Genomic DNA, 17651 nt, shown 5'->3' on the forward strand with positions numbered 1-17651 from the left:
AGAGAGAGGGACACAAATCATGAGAGACTATTGAATACTGAAAACGAACCGAGGGCTGAAGGGGGAGGGGGTGGGCAGAAGGGGGTGATGGTCATGGAGGGGGGCACTTGTGGGGAGGAGCACTGGGCGTTATATGGAAACCAATTTGACAATAAACTATTATTAAAAAAATAAATAAAATAAAATAAAAATCTGAAATATTTTTACCCAAAGAAAATGAAAACACTAATTTGAAGGAATACATGCACCCTATGTTTATTGCAGCATTATTTATAAAAGCCAAAGTATGGAAGCATTAATAGCCCAAGGGTCCATTAACAGATAAAAGGATAAAAGATATGGTACACACACAGAGACATAAAAAGGAATGAAATCCTTTTATTTGCAACAACATGGATGGAGCTAGAGAATATAATGCTAAGTGAAATAAGCCAGAGAAAGACAAATACTACCATATGATTTCACTTATATGTGTAATTTAAAAAACAAATCAAACAAAGGGGAAAAGAAAGAGACAAACCAAAAAAAAAAAAAAGTCAGACTCTTAATTATAGAGGACAAACAGATGGTTACTGTAGAGGAAGTGGGGATGCACGAAGTAGGTGAAGGGAATTAAGAATACACTTACCGTGATGAGAGCTGAGTAATATATGGAATTGCTGAATCACTGTATTGCACACCTGAAACTGATATAGCACTGTAGGTAACGATACTGGAATTAAAATAAAAATAAACTGCAATTGATCATAAATAAATATGAGAAATTTTAATGCAGCTAAAATGGTTTCCCTAAGTGCCCTTTAAAAATACTTTTATTTTGTGAAAAGAATGTAAAAGTTTATTGCATCTAAAGGGCTGTCAAAGACTCAACTAAATTTGATTACCAACTGATGATCTGTCACATATTTGAAGACATCTGTTTTATCTCATGGAAGTCTGCAATTTTCTTGGCTAAATGTCTTTGCCTCCTTCAGCTATTTTTTATTTGACAGGGCTGCCCAGTTCTGAGTGTTTTGTCTAGTTGTCATTCAGTGGGCCTGTTAATCTAAAAGTCTACAAGTGTGGCATCCAGAGTTGAATTTATCACTTCAGATGTCGATTGACCTGAGCAAAACAAAGTGGTATTTCTACAGTCCCTCTTTGGAATGTTAGACTTCTATTCTAGTCACATCAACATTATTTGTCAACCACATCGCTGTGGGAAAATAGGTTCTATTTACATAAATGGGTTAGAAAAAGTTTAGGGCAGAAAGCAGCCACCATGGGGGGAAAATACGCAAGGTTAGATAGCGAGGTATTGTAATGAGGTCACCTGCAGGAAATTACTTTCCATTTGATGCCAATATACTACTGTACCTCGATCACAAACACCACTTGCCCCCCAGACCCTTTGCTTCTTACACACACAAGTTAATGATTACTGTCTGATTGTTTTCCCTGCATTCACGTGTGTAAGATCTTGTTTTCTTCACATTCACCACGTGGGTAATAAATAGCTCAATAAATACGGAGACATAACGCTATTCAGGCTCTTGTCTCCTTTCGAACATTAGTCTCTCTCACGTTCAATTCTGCGTCTGCTCTCTTGTGGGACAAGAGAAATCTCCAGACTCATAGTCCGTGACACATCACAGGATTGATTCACAATGTATCTTGCATTTACCTAAAACTCTAGAATATCTGCTGTTATTTTCATCTTCTGAATGCAAGAAACTTTTTAAGCTTTTAATTTTGAAACAACGATAGATTCTCAGGAAGTAGCAAAGATACTACAGAGAGGTCTTAAGTACCCTTCTTCTAGTTTTCCCCAATGCTATACCCTTCTTTAATATAACAACAAAAGCAGGAAATTGACTTTGGTATAACGTGTGGTTGTAGTAGAGAGAGAGAAAGAGAGGGATTGTAAGCGGGGGAGGAGCAGAGAGAGGAAGACAGAATCCCAAACAGACTACGCACTGTCAGTACAAAGCCAGATGTGGGAGAACCATGAGGTTAGGACCTGAGCCAAAATCAAGAGTCAGAGTTAGACACTTAATTGAGTGAGTCACCCAGGCTCCCCTATTTTATATATCTTTTGACTTAAAAACCCTGAGTTCATTAAATAACATAACCCTATAACCCCATAATACCTAAGTTTCTGCTTACCCTTATTGATATCAGCTGTAATTGTCAGAGTTTAATTTTTGAGATCTTTTTATTTCAGTAGAACATTTCTCTTCTAACATTTCTTACTACCTGGAACAAGAAAACAACCACATGAGCATTCCCTCAGGGTTCCCTGCAGTACCTGGCATGATCACTCATTCAATTATTCAAACTCAAGTTCTTAGGGACATGGTTCCCCCTCCCCTTCATCTCCACCCTGTTTCTCATTTAGTGGTAGATCTTGTCAATTTTACATTCAAAATTTACCCTGGAGCTATTTCTTATCCCTCATCCATGACCACCTTGGTCTAAGCCACCATCACAGTCTCCACCCTGACCTCTGGTCTCTTGTGTGACCTCTCAGACCTACTCTCACCACCCTCAAATCTATACTCCACAGAGAGCATAGAGAGATCCCTTAAAAAAAATTCTTTTTAATGTTTTATTTATTTTTGCGACAGAGAGAGACAGTGTCAGCAGGGAGGGGCAGAGAGAGAGAGAGGAAGACACAGAATCTGAAGCAGGCTCCAGGCTCTGAGCTAGCTGTCAGCACAGAGCCCGATGTGGGGCTCAAACCCGTGAACCATGAGATCATGACCTGAGCTGAAGTCGGAGGCTTAACCGACTAAGCCACACAGGTGCCCCGAGAGATCCCTTAAAGAACTAACATGAGGGGCATCTGGGTGGCTCAGTAGGTTAAGTGTCTGACTCTGGTCCAGGTCATTATCTCAGTTTGTGAGTTTGAGCCCTACATCAGGCTTTGTGCTGACAGCTTGGAGCCTGAAGCCTCTTCATATTATGTGTCTTCCTCTCTCTCTGCCACCTTCCATCCCCCAGTTCATACTCCTCTCTCTCAAGAATAAACATTAAATTTTTTTTAATTAAAAAAACTAATATGAGCCATTAGTATTCTTTTGCTTAGCACCTCCAGTGGTTTTCCGTATAATAAGAACTTATACAGCACTTATTGTAAGGGAAGGAATATTAGTGTTTCGTATATATTAACTCATTTAATCATTACAACAACCATCTGAGGCAAATTCTAGTAGGATTTGAAACTTATAGATGAGGAATTTCTATCAGTATGTGACTTTCCCACGGTCATACAGCTAATATATGGAAGTGACAGAAAGAGATGTCATTTTGGCAGCTCAGCTCAAGGATGCACAGTACCCTGTTTTGTCTTGTGCTTTTTGAAAGAAATTACTATGTGCAGCCCACTCTTAAAGGGTGAGAATTATGTTCCACTTCCTTGAGGGAGAATTTTTTGCATAGATTATCTGGAATTCTGCATGGGAGATTTGTCTCTTCTCCATTTACTTACATATTCAATCATTTACTTATTTCAGTATGGACTCATAGATATTTATTTTGCACCTTGGATCATAATTCAATACTACTTCATTTTGTTGCTAAAATTATTCAAGTTTTGGCCATTGGAAGCATTTCATTTTACTCCTGTGTCCCTTTGACACACTCCCATTAGTGTGGGTTTTTTTGGTCTTTGTTTTCACTTTTGAGCACTTCCTTACTTTCTGGCATATAAGATGTATTAAGCTTATCTTGTATATTTCCTGTTCCAGTCCTAGAATCAGCCATTTGTCCAAAGAGTTTGCTCTAGTTTTTAATAACACCTATTACTACTTGATATTTTATTATATATTTATTTGTATATTTGCTTTTTGTTCTTCCCTCCCCTATCTGTACTCTAAGGTTCACGTGGACAGGAACTTGTTTTATTCAATGCTGTATTCTAGCCGTAGAACTTAGTACAGAGCATGTGCTTGATTTTGTTTAATCAATTTGTGACCATGGAACCAGTGGCATTGTTGCTGTGAACTTTAATTTGCCTTCCCCCACCCCGAGAGACTCACCATTTATTTATTTGGCTATTCATGGTTATTTTTCCTAAAATTTTTCTCATCTTTATGATCTACTTCACTCCTTACTTGATCTAAACTAAGCCTAGAATAGCACTTCTCTTATTGCTTCCTCAGTTTTGCATGCAAGAAAAGAATTTAGGAAAGTTCTGCTTTCTCATCATGTCCATATTTTCTAGGTTGTGTTAGGATAGCACCATTCTAAGTCCAGCCATATTGTATCCACCTTGTCTTTAGACTTCCCCTAAATGGTCTCATAACTCATCCAAGTCTCCTCCAAGACTTGCCATATCTAGTAAGTCCAGCAAATCTGCAAAATACAGACATCTGTGGCCATCTTGCATTCACTAGACACTGTCCACTGGTTCTAGAAAATCCTTACAATTGTATTTGCATTCTTATATGGAAACTTCCAGTTAATTTTGTTACTTAAACTCTGGTTTTACTCCTGAGCTCTATTATGTATGCCCTTTTCTTAGCAAGTTTTTCCTATGGTTTTTCTTTGCTACTCCTAGTAGCCTTCATGGAATCTGGTTTTGTATTTTTATCTAGGGATGTCTCCTCATTCTGGTAGAAAAACCCCTTGTGGAGGGCCTCGGTGGCTCAGTCAGCTGGGCCTCAGACTTTCGCTCAGGTTATGATCTTGTAGTTGGTGGGTTCGAGTCCTGTCTCAGGCTCTGTGCTGACAGCTCAGAGCCTGAAGTCTGCTTCAGATTCTGTGTCTCCCTCTCTCTCTCTCTGTCCCTCCCCGACTCATATTCTGTCTCTCAAATATGAACAAATGTTGGGCGCCTGGGTGGCTCAGTCAGTTGAGCGTCCAGATTCGGCTCAGGTCATGATCTCACGATTTGTGGGTTTGAGCCCCACGTCGGGCTCTGTGCTGACAGCTAGCTCAGAGCCTGGAGCCTGCTTCAGATTCTGTATCTCCCTCTCTCTCTGACCCTCCCCTGCTCACGCTGTCTCTGTCTCTCAAAAATAAAAAACATTAAAAAAAATTTTTTTTAAATGAATAAATGTTAAAAATTCAAAAAAAAAAAAAGAAAACTCCCTCATTCACATAAATAAGTATCCTTTCTGTCACCTTCTTCCTGGTTCTTATTAGACTTACTCTAACTTTGGCCAGAATTTCATCCTCTCAGGTTAGTAATAGGTCAGAATGTGAAATTCTGTGGGGTATTTTGTCGTTTTTGTCTGTAGTGCATTTTCTTACGCATCTTTTCTCTTTCTACATTCTGAAATAAACCTGGAAGGTTGATAGCAATAAGAGCTACGGAGAAAAGATAAAGCAGGTAAGAAATACGTGAAATACCAGGGTAGAGGGCTGATGTTTTAGATAACATAGAGAGGGAAGGCTCCACTAGAAGGGGACTTTGAATGAAGTGCTGAAGGACGTGAGGGAGTGACAACATGTGGTTGTCTGGGGAAGATATTACTGGCAGAACTATGAATGCAAAGGTCTTGGCAGGAGCAAGCCTGACAGGATCTACAAATTAGCAAAGCAACCAATGTGGCTGCTGCCAAGTGAGGGAGAAGGAAATCAGCGAAGATATCAGGGAGCTATGAGAGGAGGAACAGGTCATATAAGTCACACTTTGGACCTTATGTCTTTATACTGAATGAGTGAGGGGACTCCAATAGAAATTGTAGATGTGTTTGTGAGTGTGTGTGTACATGGGGTGTGCACATGTCTAGGAGCCTGCAGTTGGGATAAACCTGAAAAGGCAGACAAGGGCTAAGTTTTGCCAGGCTAAGAATATTATGTATCCTACTGCATATCCATAGATGCAGATATATGTGTCTAGCAGACTCTTCCTTTTTAGTGGAGAGCCAGGCCAGTAAGCAGAAGAGAGAGTGCAGGCATGCAGTAGCTGTCAGACTACAGATCAGGTCTGAGCATATTGTAGGACTATATTGAACCACCATCAACTGGTTTATTGATAATTTCTAAATTTTGCAGGTAGAGAAATGGATGCAGTCAAAGTCATGAGTAAAAGCTGAGCCAGGTCTAGCCCTGCACCATCCGTAGGTACCACTTTCTTTGGGGATGCAGATCTGATGAAAATTACCACCAGATCTCGTAACCTGGAGCTGGCATCAGAATTATCCAGAAGAGAGATTTTTGAAATATGTGTTCCTCAGGCTATCTCTAGGAATTCTGAGTCAGTAGTTTTGGGGAGCGTCACAGGTATATGTATTTGAGAAAGTTTCCAGGTGATTCTGATAAGCCTCTTTGATCAAGGAACCTCTGAAGCAATGGAAGAAGCAGCCACTTTAATTTCTATGAAACACAAATTAGTGGAATGCATTGAAAATTCCTACCTCAGCTGTTTATGGGCAATAGAAAGATGAGAGATGCTGAGCTGTCTTTAAATATAGTTTCTTCTCACCTGGGGAGAATATCACCATTAAGGAACATTTACCAGAGAAGCTCAGGCTAAAAAGCGCATTTGCACGATCTGTGAACAACAAGAAAATTGGTCCTGGGCTTCGCTGGGTGTATTTCTCTTAGTATATTGTACAATAATCAGTGCCACAGCTCAGAGTAGTTTCTGGAATCCTCTGTTGGGATGAATATATTCTTATGTTCTTAATTAAAAAAAAAACTTGTTTATGGCTTTATAAATTTCAATCTTAGAGGGGAAGAAACTAAATCAGTTTGTTTTTTATTTGTATATACTGCCAGACTGACTGATCGACTCTTTTGGTGGAAAAATAGCTTCCCTAGAAGGTTCCACATGCCTGATCTAAGAAATAAACAAATAAGACCACAGAAGGTGTTTTAATGTAGCAACTAGGAGCTCAGGCTCCCGGCTGGACAGTTGTGAGCTCACCTGGCTCTCTGCTGTGTCTCTCTCAGCTTTGTGGACTGGGGTAACTAGTCCTGGCTTCATCATCTCTAGAAGGGGGGTCATAAAGCCATCTGTCCTCCTGCATTTCACAGGGGATAAAAGAGAGTGTTTATGCTTAGCACAGTGCCTAAGCCATAGTTAATCTTTAATAAATATTAGCTCTTACCATTTTTCATAGATTCTGAGCCATATCCTGAAACTGAGTCTTACAATGATAATTTCCAGGTGTTTTTTTTTTCCTTTAAAGGATATGGGAGCTTAAAGTTGGTGCCATCTTGGAGGTGGTGAAATAGGTATTAATGCTTACTAGAGTATACCATAGTTAGTGACTTTAGCAAATGCAAATTGATACATAATAGTTTGAGTTAATTCTTAATGTTTTATTTGAATAACTTGAATAGATCCAGAAGATACTTACTGTATTAGCAACTATGTCAATATGTCTATTCAGTAATAATGAATACTTTCTTTCAAAAATATTCCAATAGCCACCTATTGGAATTCCAAGTAATGCAAATTGATGGCATTTTCCCCATCTCTAAAAATGATTTTTTTAGGCATACAATGGCAGCCAAATATTATCTGCATTTACTGGGGATGGCATGATGGTCTTTGGCTGCAGCAAGAGAGATTGCAATCAGAGACAAAGAAGAACCAGCAAGAAGCGCAGATAGAAGTATTCATAATGGGTTCCTGTTGTCCTCTGCTCTGAGCTGAGCCGACACTAATTAAGAGTCCTTGGAGACTCCTTAAAGTGTCTGTTGTAGAAGTGCTGCTAAAGATGTATCCATCACATTGCCCAGGGTCCCTCTTTTCTGTTTAGTTATTGAACAAACATTCACTGGGGCCCCTCCTAAGTGCAGGACTGCACCCTAGGAGGGACAAATCAGGTCCTTGCACCAGAGACCTTAGAAATGGGAGAAACACACAATAAGTGAATTATCAAATAAATAAATTAAAATTTTTCAGGTAGCGATTAAGCTTTAGAAAAACAAACAAACCAAAAGGGTCAGGGAAGGGATACAGCTTTCAACTAGGCACCTTCTAGGATAATACTCTGAGCCGAGGCAAGTTGGACATACAATGATTGAACAATGAGCATTCTGGGAAGTGCGTGCACGTGCATGCGCGCGCGCGCACACACACACACACACACACACACACACACACACACACATTGCACAAAGATCTTGAGTCAGCAATGACCCTGATCTGTTCAAGGAGCAAAGAGGAAGCCATTGTGTTAGTTGATGAGTTTGAAGGTCTGGGAAGGACTTGTGCATCAAAGTTTCTAGGTGGAGGGGGAAAATGCTAAAGCTTAGAAACACACTTGGGCTACTCAGCCATATTCATCTTATGGACTCATGAACTGGATATTGGAACTCCTTTCCCTTTCTCATCCACTGCTCAAAAACTTAGGGCCAGGTCTGTGACCTTTGCTAAGGTGCCTAGGAGACTGCATTTTGTATAAACCACTTTTCTGGCACCATGTTGTACACAACTCTGTGTGTCTTTTTCTTTCTCTCTAATACTTCTTACTGTATTGTAAACTAGTCCTTGTTTATGTTATATTTCAGGTAAGTTACTTCAAATCTCTGTGGATGAAGGTGGGTGTACATTCATAAACACGAGTGGATAGATGTGGGTAGTGGCGTCTTTTTCGTGGAATCTTTGAAACCGCATAGATTTTTCTTATCCAGCTGAATTTAGAGGTTGGCTTCTCTGTGTCTTCCTGCTCCTTGGATTTTCACATGTTGTTATGGGTTTGCAGTAGTTATGTTCTATAAAGGCACAAACACTGAATTGAGGAATATGGAACCATGGCCCCAGGGGAGACACAGGGTTAGGTTGTAGGAACCTCCACTTACAACTTTCTTTTATCAACCAGTCAATACATACTCCTGTTCTATATATGTTTCTGCTTTAAAGACATCTTATTTAGTATATATTGTTGGTTCCTTAATGTGGAATTCATGGCTAACAGCACTAGAACTTATGCCTGAACAATGCTTATGTAACATGTTTATTTATTTATTTATTTATTTTTGTAGGGCACATCACAGCCTTCTTGTGCTTAGGACTATCAGATATAACTTTGGCATTATGCATGGAGACCATTTAAAAAGTGAAATAATTGACAAAAAGCACAAACATGTGAAAAATGTGCCACTAAATAGACTATGAAAAGGACATTTGCTTGTGGTATAGAAGTTGAAACAAGAAGGCAGAGTATTGCCTAGTTCAACCTTACCTGGGAACATGTATGCCCAGTACCAGTTTTTCTCCATTCTGCATGTGTTAGGAATGCCTAGAACAGTGTTCTTAGTATTGATTTGGGTGTTATAAATAAATTTTAGCAAGTAGGCAGTTTGGCAATACAGAAACCATGAATAGTGATTGACTATTTTTTTTCAATCTTGTTACCTTTGATATAGACCAGGGTAATCCCAATATTGTGATGCATGGTAGCAAGTCTGACAGCTCTTTAACCAATACCAGGATATGGAGATTATTTTCACTACTTGGAATACGGAGCCTATGCTACTGGGAACATTTGGTAATTGACTGAGAAAACTTGTTTCTCGATGGTTTTTCCTAAGGAAGTTGAGGAATCAGAAGGTATGATCGAAGTGGTCTGTTGGATAAGAAATTCCCTGAAGCACTGTGGTCAAGAGGAGAATAAAAAATTCCAGCCTGTTACACAGAGAGACCTTACTCTTCTGAGAGTCTGGGCCTCCCAGGCTGCTGGCCTCAAGATGGCTGCCCAGACGGGGTGGAACAGAGGAACAGGAAGCGAGAACGGGGCTTTTCAGACTGTTTCCTCTCCTTGCTCTTCCCGTGGCCCATGTTCGTACTTCCCACCACCTTCCCAGGTATCATCTCAGCTCTTCAGCCATCCTCGGTGCTCCTTTCCTTCAACACCACTGATGACCAAGTTCTATCTGTTCTTTCCCTTGAATCTGGATCCTGCTTTCCGTGACCACAGACCTTGTCTTACTCTGTGCTTCATCAATGTTCCCTAGGCCTATTGGCATCAGTGCTTAATGTTTTTCTCCATCTCTGGCCTCAACTCGCTCCAAGCCAAATTTTTTTTCCCAAATTCTTCCTAGGAGAACCCCTTACTCAAAAACCTTCTGTGACTCCCCATATCTACTAAGTTAAATTCAAACACCTTCACCTCAAACTTCTCTTCCCCCAGTCATAGTTCTTCCCAAAGTTATTCCAGATGCCTTTTTCTAGTCTGTCATGGTTCTTTACATGTGTTCATATACACTAGGCAGACTGTCTTCCTTGCTATTTTCATAACAGAACTAAAATATCTAACCCCCAACCATTATTTATCTTATACTTTTTACTAGATATACCCCACTTCTATATCTACTATTTAAAATTATATGCAAGATGAAGGACATGTTTCCTAATTTTCCCCCAAAGAGATGCAATTTTCTGCTTCTCAAACTTATGCAGCATTTTACTTTTGTCTCTAATGGAGTTTTACATGTTTGCTTTACACTATTTTTCTCTATATTTTTCTTACTGTTAGCCCTTTTATAAGGGACATAAAACTTCCCGTTCCCCATAATCCTTAAAGGAGACCTTGCACAGAATAGGAGCTCAATAAATATTTATGGGATCTGAAGACTGTTTTTTAACTATTCTATGGTAGTCACCTTGAGATAAGGTAGTCACCTCTCTAGGAAAGAAAGAAAAAAGAGAGGGAGGAATGCCACCAGGTGTTGGTACCTGGGCCACCTCAAAAAGTATAAGATGGGTTCAGATAAAAATGGATAATGTACTCCAAATCCCAGCTATCTAAGAAATCACAGGCCACTCTTAGAATTCCATAGAAATGTTACTTAATTCTACAAACTTGCTAGAGTCAAGTATCAAAAACAAACAAAGAAACGAACAAACAAAACCCTGGCAGTCCTGGGGGAAATTTCCTCCAAAGTTATGTATAACTGCAATGAGCATCTCAGAGTGCTGTGATTTAGACAGGTCCTTGGCTCAGTGGGGAGTCCAGGTGTGGCAAAGCTACCCCAGGCTGAGCACAGTCCCCTGGTCATCTCTAGACCTTGGCTGAATAAGAACTTGAGGCTTCGAGAAGTTACACAGGCCAGGGACCTTACGATAGTGTGCAAACAGGTCCCACCTTGGTTTTCCCTGTCCAAACTATCATCTTAAAAAAAAGAGTCACTTAGAGTGGGTGTGTGATTGGGGGTGGGGTACAGACAATTCACTCTCTCAAGGACAGTGAATACAGAGGAAGGCCAGAGATTATTCTACAAGCAATGAAGTAGCCTACCTGTTTTGTTTCAATATCTTTCTGGAAGTTTCATGTTAACCTGAGCCAAAATTGTCTCCATTCCCTTACTCCATACATATTTATTGAGTTCTTGTCAGGTTCCAGGCACTTTCCTGGGCATTAAGATACACCATTGGGCGTTACAAGCATCTTCTCCCTCTAAGACAATTGGGGTCACCTGCCTGTGGTGATCACAAGCCTGTCAGTGCTCCCTACTGCCCTGAACTTGGTGATTCCCTCTTGAATAAAAGCTAATCCTGCTAGCTGGAAGCAGGGAAAGAACTTGCATATGAGGTCTTGACAGGTGCAGTACTCTACCATTTAAATGTCTGATCAAGGAGCTATGCACCCACATGGCTAATTCCACAATGGCATAGGCCATTTCAGCCCACTGTGAGCCTTCCTTGCAAACTTTATGTGAGTCTACATGTCCATTTTTCAAGTTATCACCTCTTTCCCCTACACCCTCCCCTCCAAAAAAAAAAAAAGTAATGTATCTTACCTCTTCATTATGTTGTTTTTTCATGTCTCTCCTCACATCTGGCTTCTGCCACAACTGGCAGCAGAAGTGCTGACCTGTCATGAGAAAGGCTTTCTGGGGGACACGTGACCTGGACAGCAGCAGCAACAGCAGCAGGAAGTACAGGAAATCTCATGAGATGGTCTGTTCTTGAACACTTGCCAGCCTTCTTCTGCAGTCTTATGAGGGAAAGAGAAGCATCCAATTTACTGGGGAGGTAATGGGAATGAAGCCCCAATTCTCAACTGTTTGAGGTTCACCCATAACTGACAAAATGACCGCAGGTTGTAACTGTTAGACTCCAAACACAGCCTGTGGCCATGGTGCTGTATGTTGGGATTCTTCTTACTCTAACGGTTTCCAGCAGCTGGGGAACCCCACAGTTAATACTGGCAGTGAAAGGCTTCAGGCAAGGCTTTCTCTGCAAGTGTGATAGCATGCTGGCTCATGGTGAGACGTTGCTATGGAGTCCTGAGGAGGTCACGTGAAAGGGGCGGGGTAGTGGTCTGTTTGTGAGGCAACAAGGTAGCTGCTAGTTCTAAGGGAAAAAGGGAAAAGTCTGGGTCATAGACCAGAGCTGATTTCTTTGGAAGACTCAGGATGGGGTCCTGTGACTGCCCTTGTACCCTTTTGACAACTGATCACACACATTGTGAGCTCTGAGATGAAGGAAGGAAAGAAGGAGGGGAAGATGGGAGAGAGGGAAGTAAGAAAGAAAGAAAGAAGGATAGAAGGAAAGAAAGAAAAGAAAGAGAAAGGAAGGAAAGAAGGAAGAATAAGAGAAAGAAAGGAAGAAAGAATGAGAGAAAGAAACTTTCTCTACCACTTCAGTGGCAAGTGTTTCCGGAGCTCCATTCTTAGAAATGGCTGGGCTTTACTGCCAGGGTTTGCTGAAAGCTCTGTGTTAAAGCCAACATAGAAAGCCTGGCCCCTGGCCGAATGCTCTGACCTATCTAGATCTACCCAGGCACACGTCCAAGGCCAGCACCCTCTCTTTTTGTTTTTGGCTGTCTTTGATCTTCCAGTACACACCTTGAGAGCTGGAAATTCTAGGACGGTTTGGTTCTGTCTTACATACACCAAAAACACTGGGCCAGGCACAGCCCCTACCTTAGAAACAGCATCTAATGAACCCAGTGGATGCCTTCTTCAAGCAAGACTGGCAGCTCAATCTAACTTCGAGGAAAAATGAGAAGCAGCCTAAAATAAGGCTAGAGACCAGATATGTATGGGCCTTCAACCAACCATCACTCGTCAGAGCCTGGGATTCCAAAAACCCTCTGCCACTTGTCTCGCCCGAAGGAAAAGTCTTCCTGAGGCTGAAACTATGAAGAGCAGAGCTGGGTATTGCCAGAGGCTTTGGGGATTACAGGCTGGAATGGGACCTGCCAGTCACAACCCTAGGACTGGGCCCCCAACACTGGGCTGAAGATTATTACCCGACTCACCTCCTGGGCATGTTAACGAGGTCCTCCACATGCATGTGCCCAGGTTGAGAACACACTTAGGCTGCTGATAATTTGGGTGGAAGATATTAAATAACTGGATTCTAAAATGTAATTGAAGATATGTATGCTCAAAACTGTCTTTCTAAAGGAAGCTCGGATATTACTTTGAATGGATTTCCTCCTCCCTTCTCCCCACTGCGTACAGGTGCCTTGGTGATTTGAACCACCTGCTCACTCTTCTTCTTTATTTAAAAATTTTTTTCAATGTTTGTTTCTTTTTGAGAGAGAGAGAGAGAGACCGTGTGCACAAGTTGGGGAGAGGCAGGGAGAGAGGGAGACACAAAATCTGAAGCAGGCTCCAGGCTCTGAGCTGTCAGCACAGAACCCTAACGTGGGGCTCAAACCCACGAATGGTGAGATCATGACATGAGCCGAAGTCGTTTAACTGACTGAGCCTCCCTGCCCACTCTTCCTCAACCTACAATCAATCCCTAATGGTGAGAATTTCTTTAATAGATGATAGATGCAGATGATAAAATTAAAGACGCATTTTTAAAACCCGTTTCTAAAACCGTGGAGTCACCCATTTACTTAAGAGGGGCTCCTCTTCTTCTGCGGGGCAGGGGCGGGGGAAGCAGAGTTTTTATCACTACTCGTCCCGGGCAAATGCTAAATAGGACCTCTCTCCACTGCCACCACCATCGAAAACATAAACACACACACAAGAAACCTTGACACCCAGATTGCTTTCAAGCTGAGCAGACAGGTATTTTCTAATCCACATCGATTAACCCTAGGGTTGTTATGAAAAGTTGCTTTTTTTTTTTTTGGTTTTATGGTAAAAGTCTCATAAGTAATACTATAATCATGAAGACCTCAGAATAAACACTTCAAGTCCCTGCTCGTGGCCAATATACTTTCAAGTAACATCCGAATTAACAATTTTTCCACTTGATAATGTTGGCATTGTATAATTTTTCCACCTGCCTTGTCTGATGTGATCCTTTGGAGTGGACACAGTAAACTGGCCTGACCTGACCATCCTCACTTTAGAGTGTGGAGGAGTGGTGGCCATGGAGGTGTGTCTCCCAAACCCCCATCAAGGAAGGGACTGGTTGAGGGTGTACGGTGGGGACAGTAGACAGCCTCTCACACCCACTCCTCCGGACTTGCCTCAGTGACCAGGAGCTGCCTCACCTGAGTCAGGCTCTTCTCCAGGGCCACTGAGTCCTGTGGACAGGCATGAAGGCCCAGCATTTCAGTCCACTGCAGGGTCCCCGTGATAGGTGACGCTCACTCCACAGCTCCCCACCAGGTCAGCCCAGGCTCTGTCACATCTGTGTTGCACTGGAAACAGAATGTCAGAACTTGTGATGCCAAGTGACCATGAGTCCAGAGTTGTTCACCTTGAGCTAGACCCTGTCATACCCACTCAGGAATAAGGGCAGGTGGGCCCAGAAATAATTTGTTATAGAATCGAAGCAGTATATCTGGGAATGAGCACAAGCAGGACTAGGGGCCACATACAGGCTGCAGAGCAGAGGGCTCAGACCCCCATGGCCCCTACTGCCCTTGCATCAATGCCCCTCACTCAGGTCGCACGCATGGCTATAGGAGTGCCCATCACAACAAGCTAAAGGAGGGTCAAAAAGCACAAGCATGCTTTATGGACGGATCGGCTTGGCATTTGTGTGCAAGTTGAATGTTGATGACACTTGAACTATAGTCTTACTCAGGCCTGGCACTGAGAAAGAAGAGACAAGAGAAGATTCTGCTAATGAGCAGGGCTTTGAGAAGTGCACAAGGTCATCCACACGGTGTGAGAAGAGATGTGGTCTGAGGTTAGATAGAATATATATGGACTCACATGCTGGAGTGTAATTTTCACAGGAACAATCTCTGATGTCTTCCCCACCCTTCCCAGTAAGGGAATGAGATTTTATTTTCCTTCCCTTGGGAGAGGCTCCGTTTGTCCCACGATTGACCTGGCTTCTCTCTGGGCTCCCTCACTCAGCTCAGAGGGTCTCTCATAGATTTAGAAGGCCACTCTGTCCTTTGGGGAAGTTGACAGTCCAGGATGACAACACAGAGCACATGCAGAGAACATGTCAAAACCAAATAGCTCCTGAAACTTTATCCTTAGCTCTGGGTTATGGCCCCTCCTGGCACAGACTTCAAAGCCTGCACAAGGCCATGTGATTTCCTATACCAGGACTGGCTAATGATAATGCAAAGCTAATGTAAACATACCGAGGCATATGTGGCAAATACACTTAAATTCTCATTTTTAGCAATTTGGTCAAGTTTTGGGGCAGAAGAGAAGGAGGAGAGTCCTCAATTAGCCACTTAAGTGATCACATAAGTTAAATATTTCACAGTTTATGCATAGTCAGATAGGTGAGGATGAAAAACTATGCTGATAACTTTCAAGAAACTTATTTAAACAACCAGAGTATTTTTTTTTATCATGGAAAGAAAGACTAGCCTAAAGAAGCCTTGTCACTTTTCTTTTCTGATTCTATAGCTGCCTCAAAACCCCTAAGGCATCAGAAAAACTTAAGTCAAAACTGGCTACCCAGAGGATAATGCCTTTGTTGGCCAAAAATTCTGACAAAATTAAAGTGGCGCATCCACATGTAAGAACAATGTTGACTGTCCTAGTAATACTAGTTAAGATAATACAAGTAAAACTGTTATCTGCGGTTTTCAGCACTTACTTTTGATTAGAAACGCTTGGGGAGTTTTAAAAGTATATAAACACCTGGGCTGTATTTCCGGAAACTGTGATCCAGTCATTCTGGGGAGGGAGCAAGACATCTGCCTTTTTAAAAAAGCTCCTGGGAGGTTTAATATGCAGCCTGAATAAAGGACCACTGGACTCAACCTTGACCTAGTACCAGGTAATTTTTATCCTCACAGGAGAACATACATTTGACAGGAGGGAGGCCTAAAAGAATCATCTAAAAGAGCTCTACAGGGGCGCCTGGGTGGCTCAGTCGGTTAAGCCTCCAACTTTGGCTCAGGCCCTGATCTCGTCGTTTGGGTTCATGGGTTTTGAGCCCAGCTTCAGGCTCCGTGCTGACAGCTCAGAACCTGGAGTCTGCTTCAGGTTCTGTGTCTTTCTCTCTCTGCCCCTCCTCCCTACCCCTCTCTCTCAATGATAAACATTTAAAGACAAGATTTCTACAGAAATCAGGTAAAGCAAGGCCTATTTTTAGTGGCAACCCTTGAATCCCTGTATTCAACAAAGACTGCGAGAACCTCTCAAAACACAATATGGGAGGGTCTGTAAATGGGAGGGTAAATTTCCCATTGGGAGTGCCAGTTATTAAAAGAAAAGAACAAGAGAGACCTAATGGAGAACCAGGGGGAACGGAGGAGGGAGAGAGAGTTGGGGAGAGAGAGGGATGCAGAACTTGAGAGACTATTGAATGCTGAGAATGAACTGAGGGTTGAGGGGGAAGGGGGAGGGGGGAAAAGAGGTGGTGGTGATGGAGGAGGGCACTTAAGGGGAAGAGCACTGGGTGTTGTATGGAAACCAATTTGACAATAAACTATTATTGAAAAAGAAAAGAAAAGTTTGCTGTCCTGTCGCCACTGTCCCAGGGGGTTTTTGAGATGTCCCAGGCTGCCGGCGGAGAAGTAGCTATTAGTCCAGAAGCTGGGCAACTTGGACCTTTGTCCTGTTTCAGACATGGAGTTAGTGAGTTATTTAACTGAGATGTTTTTTCATCTGTAAAATGGAGACCACGGTGATTACTTTAATAACTTGAAAGGCAATTATGAGTTGACATCAGATAAAAGCACTTTATAAAGAGCTGAACATTTTTATACAGTCTCATCATTATGCACTATGATTTTTATTATTACGTTATCATTTCTCATGCTACTTGACTGGTGGAGACTTAGTCTTATTTTATAAAAGGCCAGTTTGGGAAATTACTCTTTTTTATGAAAATCTTTGTTACTAAAGTTCTTACTTTTATTTTGGTTATCATCCTATCTCCATAGCAAACACACACACACACCAAGAGAAATGTCAAGTGTGTGCCCCAGCAAAATGGCCCTGAAAGACAAAATTATTGCAAAGGGTCCGTCTTATCTACGTTACCCACCATTACTTTTTCTTTCCCAGTCTCTACTCTCATACTATGAAATACCCACTCCCAGGCTTAAGGAAAAGCCAGTGATTTCAGCATGTTCCCAACAGAACTGTCCTAAGAACTTTGTTGTTAGTACGCGATGAGAGAATGAATATGTAAACACTGTTAACTGTAACACACTAGACACGTGTGGGGGAACACGATGGAGGTAGCTGCAGAGATGAGAGTGTTAATAACAGTGATTCTGACCAATTTGTTAACCTTGAACACATAGGTAAGGACATGAACCACTGGTCCTCCCTCCAGTAGGAGACATACTGAAGGAGACAGGGCAGCCTCTGGAAAAAGGGCAAGTCACGTAGCCTGAAACCTAGGGCGGATTCGTTAAGAAGTCTTATGG

General features: G+C 41.9%; 1 long non-coding RNA gene across 5 annotated transcripts in view; it reads right to left on the bottom strand.

Moving 5' to 3' along the window:
* LOC115288174 overlaps positions 1-12166 on the bottom strand; it is a 20318-nt gene extending 8152 nt beyond the window's left edge. For 2 of the 5 annotated variants that reach the window (XR_003906843.1, XR_003906841.1), the window contains exons 1-5: positions 12050-12166; positions 11683-11879; positions 6857-6953; positions 2146-2235; positions 629-686 (exon numbers count right to left, since the gene is read on the bottom strand). This is a non-coding gene — a long non-coding RNA (uncharacterized LOC115288174). Of the gene's footprint in view, positions 1-628; positions 687-2145; positions 2236-6344; positions 6413-6856; positions 6954-8460; positions 8656-11682; positions 11880-11971 lie in introns of all 5 variants that reach the window. The other 3 variants (XR_003906844.1, XR_003906842.1, XR_003906845.1) reach the window with 3 other exon arrangements.
* Between the last annotated feature and the right edge of the window lie 5485 nt (positions 12167-17651).

Source organism: Suricata suricatta, chromosome 3 (assembly GCF_006229205.1).
Source record: "Suricata suricatta isolate VVHF042 chromosome 3, meerkat_22Aug2017_6uvM2_HiC, whole genome shotgun sequence".
Classification (NCBI taxonomy): Eukaryota; Metazoa; Chordata; class Mammalia; order Carnivora; family Herpestidae; genus Suricata; species Suricata suricatta.